Source organism: Pogona vitticeps, chromosome 1, assembly GCF_051106095.1.
Source record: "Pogona vitticeps strain Pit_001003342236 chromosome 1, PviZW2.1, whole genome shotgun sequence".
Lineage (NCBI taxonomy): Eukaryota > Metazoa > Chordata > Lepidosauria > Squamata > Agamidae > Pogona > Pogona vitticeps.
This window is the reverse complement of record NC_135783.1, coordinates 248,401,616-248,410,437: the sequence shown is the minus strand read 5'-3', so window position 1 is coordinate 248,410,437 and position 8,822 is coordinate 248,401,616. Positions and strand designations below refer to the sequence as shown.

At 40.7% G+C, this 8,822-nt stretch overlaps 1 pseudogene; it reads left to right on the top strand.

The window, feature by feature from the left end:
- The first annotated feature begins 3,207 nt into the window (after positions 1 to 3,207).
- Positions 3,208 to 3,290, top strand: LOC140703599 (U4 spliceosomal RNA; annotated as a pseudogene).
- Positions 3,291 to 8,822: the final 5,532 nt, after the last annotated feature.

The window sequence follows — 8,822 nt, the reverse complement described above, 5'->3', positions numbered from 1 at the left end:
GAAATAAATATTAGTCATGTGTTGCTTATAAGTAAACCATGAGAGTGTTTACCAGGGATTTTGGCAAGTCCTTGGGTCCAAGTCCTGAGTCCCAAGCTTTGACTCAAGTCCCTATTAAAACAATAATAGGGACTTGCACAGGCGATTCTGGGCCTTAAACACACACACACACACCCAGCACCTCACTCAGCACTCTCCATGGCACTGGCACAGCCTTCCTCCTCCTCTTCCCTTGGAGTGGCTGGCAAAATGGTGGTGGCTCAGCTGTGGTGCCTGGCAGAAGGCCTTGTCCAGTGCATTCTAGGAAGCTGCCAGGATGCAAAAAAAGAGAGCACAAGAGCCTAACATGACTCCGTGCCAAGTGGTGCATTCCTGGCTTAGCCCCAGCTGTTGCGATTTACATTGGGAAATTAGAGCCATTCAGGTAGTGTCAATGCAGAGCAAGGTAAATGCCTGAGGATCCCAGACAGCACCCTGGGGAGCTGCCTCCTCAGAGCAGCCTAGTGACCGGAATGAGGTTGCCATTGCCAGGGCAATGGGGATGCCTTGGGCTGCCTTGAAGCCCGTCTTTGGATTCCTTGACTGGGTAGGGGGGGCACCCTGTTGTAGCCCTTGCTCAGGAGGCAGCAGACCTTCTTGTTGAGGGTCCTGCTGCTTCCCCCCTCCCCCAAGCTTGGAAGGCTGATGAACTTGGTAGAGGCAGGCAAACAGCCTCTTCTGCAGGTCTCCATCAAAATAATAGGAACTTGAAAACACGAATTACAAAAACGGGTCCGGGTTGGGAGTTGCATCCATGTATTTAAAAAACAGCAACCTCAATTCTGAGTTGAGTCACAGGTGTGACTTACTGTAAGTCAGACTCAGCAGCAAGTCGTAAGTCCCCATCCCTGGTGTTTACTACTTAGAAGTAGGAGATAGCACTGGACAAGGTTCTCGTGTAAGTCAGTCTTTCTTAATTGACTTTACTACCCCATCATGTTCTGGTGCTTCAACCAGCTTTGATTCTTGTTTTGCTTTTATCAGTGGAAAAACGTACCCTACTCCCAAGCTCAAGAATTTATTGGATTTTCCAATGTGTTTTTCATGAGATTGCTATTTTGTCTCCCTCTTTCTCTGTTTTGCTTTTTTTTTCAGGCAAAACATTGTTTTAAGAAACATCTGTGTAGCCAGACATGATTGGAATGGAAAGCAGAAGTTTCCAAGTTCCTCTGATGTAGCCGTCGTTATACACCAACTCTGTTTCCTAGTCAGGCCAGCAAAAAAAAAAGGCCCCGGAGGTGCTCTTGCCAGTTAGATGCTTTGCTCAGCCAGGTTTGAGTGGAGCGTTAACGAAGGAGAAGAGCTCCAGGGGTTTTCAGCCAGGTTCCACTCAGCCCTTCTTCTCTGTTTCATAAAAATTCATTATTTCTCCTCTCCTGGGCAGCAAATGTTATTAAAAGAACAAAAGACGCCCAACCGGAAACATAAAAGCGATAATTAACATATGAATGGGAGTGGTAGCTGCTCTGGAAAGAGGAATTATGGGCAATAAAAACTCCATTTCCCCACACAGTGATCTTGGCCCCATTCACCACCCAGCCAAAGGTAGGCTGACGGACGGCTGATTCAACAGCACAGGATCTGAGGTTTGAACAGGCCTCGCACACAGATTCAGCATTCACAGTTGTTTTAAAGTGCCCCCACGTGACTGCCATGTGAAAACTAGTTCCAGAGTCAAAACTGCCATCCAAGGAGGATTACTACCATTTTGCTTTGTTTTTACAGACCTTGCATATGTACCTGCAGCAACAGTAATTTGAGATGCAACAATTAGTCACCTTGGAGTTCCAGCAGTGGAATGAAATAAAATAAAATAAAATTTGCTAACGGACGTTGGCCTTGTTTGAGTGCATCAGGCAGAGCCAAGGAAGACACTGGCAACTAGGAGGAGTTGTCACATGTATCATTAAAAGACCAGGAAATCTGGCTGGAAAGATTTGTCTCACAACCCTGTACAGATGGTAAGGAGACAGTGTTGCCCGAACAGCTCTTATGATAACAGAACAAGCTAGAAATGCCGGAACCCCTCTCTAGGCTGCATGAAATAATTTCTTGCCTGCACTCATTGATTTGAGAAGGCAGGCCCAGGAGCTTAGTTTGTTGCCTAACTGTAGCATTGCATAGTGTCAGCTTGTCAATTTCAAATATTCTCGCCTTTTATCTGTCTTTGGAAAAAAAAATTGTCTGCATTTGTCAGAAATGCCCTCTTTCGACGACTCCTCTAAGAATAAAATTGGGAATCAAGAACAGCCCACTTCTGTCAGTTCTTTTACACTTTTGAATAAGAGAAAATTCACTCACCTGAATCCATGCACTGAGATAGGGATTCGACAAACTATTGGTGAAGGATTCAAACTGCAGAGCAGATCTTTAGTAGCTGTTTTTCACATGACCAGTGAGACTTTCTTAACTCAGCCCTCAGAATCTTTATTATTACTGTACTTAACCCACTTTCAATCATTGGGAAAGTAGTGGGTGGAACTAAGCCTTCTTCCTCCTTCAACATACAGTACTGTTACTCTTATTGAGAGGGGGTGAGCGCTCCAACACGGGAGGCATTCCAGAGAAATTTAAGCAACCACCTGGCAGATACCCTTTGATTTGTATTCCTACCTTGAGTAGGGGGCTGGACCCCTTCCAATTTCAAGATTCTATGATCTAATATTTTATTGGCCTCATATATCAGGAGCCCACAATGGTTTCCTATGGAGAGTTTTATTTTTTCCCTGTTTATATCCTATCCCTTTCTCTCCTGCGTGATGAGTGTACTTTACAACAATTAAATCAAAGTTACATCTAATATCAATATCCTCAGAAGTACCATAAAGTCTGACTATCACAACTTGCATGTGAGAACCAGCCGACATTAATGAAGAACTCACAGCACAGAGATGCATGCCTTGGATAACACTCTAGATAGCGCCAATAGCAATTATTGAGTGTATGACTTAAATTAGGCCATTTTCAGGCTGAAACGGAGAACTTCATACATGCAATCCAAGACCACGTTATTTGCGCTAGATACTATCAGAAAATAATTATGAAGCAAAGTGGAGTGATATATGCAGGCCCTGTCATGAATCCAAAGAAGCCATTCATCATATCACAGCTGCAAGCCTTAAGCTAACATCAACGGATGATATGCACAGCCGTAACCAAGCTGCAAGTAGCTTTGTACAGGGGCAGTATTGTAGCCAGTGAGGTTAATCCGAGGCATGATTATTGCTAATTGAAACCAACTCTCAAAAAAATAATGTTTCAGCAGTTAGCTAAACCTCTTTTCCTCCATATTATGAGTTCCAGCCAGCTCCAGTTTTAGAAAAGGGTAGTACCATACTGTTCTGGGACAAGCAAATTATCATGGATAAAGCTGTTGATTTTAATAAACGGAATAGTTTATAAACAACATGCCTTACAGAAGCTGGAGTTCCATCAACATGCAACTTCAAAAGCACACAAAGTACAAACATTTGAAAAGTACCAAACATTAAGACAAGAAATTAAAAAAATATGGAAGCAAGAGCTATGAGCAAGCAAGAATATGAGCTCCTACCCATACTAATTTTAGCAACTAATTTTAGTCAGTCCAAAATCTTTGGCTATCAATGTAAAACAATTGTGAATAGATCATAATTTGCTCCTGACATCCAAAAATCTGTGATTTTGCAACATGCCATCTTACCCACACATTTGTAGGACTTGATACCTAATGTTTCAGCGTGACAATTTGGTCCATTTCCCATGCATCAGGAAAGCTGAAAAACAACAAGATCATCATCAACAACAATGCAGAAACTGAGATCACGGATTAAATATCCTTTAAATAACATAAACACTAAGCAGACTAAATCTGCCATAATAAAAATTGTTCTTCATAGCAATCCAGAAAGAGAGATAGATGCGCTTGATGGTGCAATGCATTCCACAACATATTTGTATCCACTGAAAACATCTTATTTCTCATCACTTATGCCCCCACCACAGGTGGGATGTAGAGAAGAATTTCTCCTTCTGATCTTAAGGAGTGGGGATGTTGTTATGGGAACAGATGTGCCCTTAGCTATTCTGCATCTAAACAATTTAGGACTTTCAAGGTGATCACTCAACAGTTTGCATTGTGCATAGAACTAAACTGGCAACCTGTGTTCGTGTTGCAGGACAGGGATAATATAATGGTATGACTGGATGCCCACTAACATTCTTTCTCCTTCATTCTGCACCAAGTGTAGCGTCCAAAGACTTTTCAGTGATAGCCCTACGTTTAGCACCTTGCAGAAATCCCTCTTGATGTAACCAGTGCACGTGTTACTGTAAACAATATGGGGATAAGAAAGAACTAAATAGCAACAATTCATTCCTTTGAAATAGTTGACCTATCCCAGTCAAACAGACTGAACTGGCTCAAAAAAAAAAACAACTTCACAGCTTTGGCTTCCAAGTAAAAAACTTTAATAAAACAGTAAAAGATCAAGTTTTCAACAGGAAAACACGTCCTGTCATCTTCAGGAGTACAAACTACTTGCTACTAGTATGTCTACATCCCTATTCCCCCAGAATACAGCCCCTTCAAATGTTCAAAGTACTGTATTCCACACCATTGGCATAACTGCCTTACTATCAGGTATACCTCCAATTCAAGAATACATCGTTCCAGTTCCAATAACTCCCCCACCCCACCCTCGCAAGTGTTCAGGCTAGAAATAGAAACACAGGTGTGAAAAGGAAAACAATCCAAAAATGCCATCACCAGACCCTTAAAAAGATAGGTCTGATTCGTCCTAAGTATCTCACTGCCAGAGGCAGAGCAAAACTCATTTCTGTGGGATACAGCAGCACCAAGCAGAGGAAACTACACTTGTGGCAGTCCATCTTGCTTGGTTATAAGACCTTTGCAGCTTATAGGATGGTAGGTTCATTAAAGACAAACAATATGAAGACAGAGCTGGTGGTAAAACTGAATAATAAAGTGCTCTGAAATGAGAAGTCTCACAGTTCAAATCTGTAAAAGTTCCAATCTCCAGGACTCAATGAGTTACATCCAAAAGCATTGAAGTAACTGGGTGAAGAACTCTTGGGACCACTATGTTCTTGAAATTGTGGAGGATGGATAAAGGGCTGAATAATTGAAGGAGGGCTAACATTGTCCCTATTTTCAAAAAAGGGCAAAAAAGAGGAACCTGGGAACTATAGACCAATCAGCCTGACATCAATCACAAGAAAAAATTCTAAAGCACATTTTAAAGCAGTCACTCTGCAAGCTCCTTGAAAACAATGCAGTAATAACTAGAAGCCAACATGTCAAGAATGAATCCTGCTAGATTAATCTTATCTCACTTTTTGATCAGGTACCTTCTCTGGTGGATGGTGGGAATGCTGTAGATGTGATATATCTTTACTTCAGCAAAGCTTTCGACAGCGTTCCCCATGAACTTTTTTATCGTGTTTTTGATATTATGCCTTATATTGTTTTCAGCCACCCAGAGTGGCCTGGTTGCCAGATAGTGCAGGATATAAATAAATAAATAAATAAATAAATAAATAAATAAATAAATAAATAAATAAATAAATAAATAAATAAATGCATACACGCATGCATGCATGCATGCATGCATGCATGCATGCATGCATACATGCATACATACATACATACATACATACATGCATACATGCATACATACATACATACATACATACATACATACATACATGACATTCTGATTAGCAAACTAACTAAGTGGGTTGGATAGAGCAATTGTCAGGTGGATACATAGTTGGTTGCAGAATCATAAGGGGGGCGGGGTAGAAATCTAATAAATAAATAAATAAATATTCAGAGAATGCTTTTCAATGGCTCCTTAAACTGGGAGGAGGTAACAATGCTTGGTCGTGGGCCTGGTGCTCTTTAACATTTTTATTAATGACTTGGATGAGAGGGTGTAAGGAATTATCATCAGATTTGGAGATGACACAAAATTGGGTGGAATAGCTAATACCCTAGAACAGTGGTCCCCAACCTTGGGCCTCCAGATGTTTTTGGACTACAACTCCCAGAAGCCTTCACCACCACCTCTGCTGGCCACAATTTCTGGGAGTTGGAGTCCAAGAACATCTGGAGGCCCAAGGTTGGGGACCACTGCCCTAGAAGATAGCATTCAAAAACATTTTGATAGGTTTGAACAGTTGGCTGAAAACAACAGAATTAAATTTTAAAAAGTCTTGCACTTGGGGCAAAAAACCTTCCAAACACACAGTTACATGATGGGAATGCATGGGTCGGCAGTACTATGAGTGAGAAGGATCTTGAAATTTTTGTACATGACAAGCTGAATATTAGCCAAAAGTGCAATGTGGTTACAAAAAAGGCAAACATTGTTTTAATCTACAATAACAGATTCTATGATAGTTATAATAAGAGCCAAACTCTAAGTACAAAAATAAAAAAAAACAAACAAGATATGAACACTACAGAAGTCAACTGAGATTCAAATAGTGCCAAATTAAAGATAGGGACTGGGATCAGTTATATCAGATTCAATGAGAACATACAGCACATGATTTATGTGAGAAGAAATAACCACAAACAGCTGTATAAAGTCTGTTGTACCAGTAAGGAGCCAGCCTGCAGAGAAGGGACTAGATGACAAATGAAAGAGTCATCATTATGAGACAAAAATGGCTGGTGCCCCATTGGGCTACATTTACAGGAAAGTTACATGTGCAGCAAGAGTATTTCACTTTGAAGAAGGACACAGCTGGAAGTCTCTGTCTCTTCAGCCTTACAGTTCATAACTGAGAAAAGCTGGAGAATGATCAAAGGGCAACATGAAAAGTAATAAAGAGTGTTTAGAGAATAAGTTCCCTGAGAGAAACTAGTATATTGGACCTTCAGGAAAAGACCGCTGAGGCGACCCACAGCAGCCAGCTCAAAAAGAGACAAATTTTCATAAGTTGAGGAAAGAATAAGGAAAAGAGGAAATAACAGTAGCAGCAAATACAAAGGTTAAGTAACCAAAATATCTGAGTTTTGGAAAAGAGAATAGTTTTGGGTTTGTTAGACAGTGAAAACCTATTAACCTTAGATCCTTTCAAAGAGACAGGTAGGAGTAAAAATATTATTTATAATCATAGGCATCTTTCAGTCTTGAGAGATTATGGTAATGTGCTCTGTATGGAGGACTTGGAACAGCGTCTAGTGTTTTGACGCTGTACGCAAAGCTGGAGTGTCCTCTCCAGGGCATGAAGCCTGGGTAAATTAATGTGGAGGATAGGCTGTTACCCAAGCAGCAAATCCCCCCTTTCCACTTCACTGAAATAGTCCAATGGAAAGGCAAGAACCAATACAACTGGTTTCAGCGACGTCGCAGGAGTTAACAGAATGACACGAACTGCCTTCGGGACTCCGGCTCCAGATTTTGCCTCGAGGTTAATTCCTGAAGCCTTTTCCATCAGTGGATAAAGCCACAAGGCAGTGGAGGATTCAAGTCAGAGTTTTCCTTCTCCTAGATGGGCTGCCTTCCAGGACTGACGAGTTACACCTACCCAGCCTGTTCGCTCATGGCAAGGATGGCGATGGCAGCGCCTTAGTGGGGGTTTGAAGTCAGAGTTTTTCTTCTCCTAGATGGGCTGCCTTCCAGGGCTGATGAGTCCCACCTACCTGCCATTATTTATAAACAAACAAACAAATAAGCAAGCATGGACTGGCTTAGTCGTTCTAACAGAGGTGAGTAGGGCTCTTGGCTAGTCTAACAAGGCCAAGAACTCAGCATTTGAGACATACAGATGTAACATCCTTCTCAATGGCAACCAGAGGAATAAGCAAAGAAGCAAAACGTTTCTTAGCTTGGAAATGAACAGAAACAGGAAAGATTTTTAAAAACTACCATGTTGGTAGATTCTGGAAAGGATTGTTCTTTTTTTTAGTACAATCCATGGGAAGGCCATCCATTTATTATGTCAAGAACTACTGGAAGGGGAGAAAAGTATATATTCTGGTAAATCCAAAGTTAAGCATTTTAACAGCCATTGGTTCCAAAAGAAAAGAATTAAGAAGGGGGCAAACCTATTCATATCTACTCAAAAGAAAATCCCCCCAAGTGCAATGAACCTCCTAAGTAAGAATAGAAAAAGTTGTAGCCTAAGGTTGTAACCCGAAGCATATTTATTTGAGACTAAACCCCACTGAATTCAGTGGATCAGCTCTAGACATAATAAAGTTCAGAAGCAGATCCACTGAAATTAGCAAATTTAAAATTAATAATGGCTAACTGGCCCTGTTGATCTCAGTGGGCTTACTCTAAGCATAGAGATGAGAAGGCCTGGGGAAGAAACAGAAAAATGGTGGAGGGGAATAGGTTTTCCCCCATCTTTTTCCCCAAAGTTTTTTGTTTTCTTCTGGAAAAATTGAAAAAAAAGGAAGTGTAGAATATGTTCTTTTACAATGATAAATAATATGTATATGACATCATATTCAAACTATTATATATAAAATGAAGATTTTAATGAAAGACTTATGAGGCTTTATGTATGTAAAATGTCTGAAAATTTCCATTTTTTTCTGGAAAAACAATAGGGAAAAACATGCTTTTCCCATAAAAAATTGAATTTTTTGGAATTTTTACATCTCCATGTAAGCATTACTTACCCAACCTATGTCTGGATTCAACCAAGACTTTCTTCTGAGTTTTCCCTTTTGCACAATACTAGGAGCCTAGTAATCATGGCAGGATAACATTGTTGCCCACCATTCAGACACTGGAAGATGTCATGTATATGGACAGAATGTG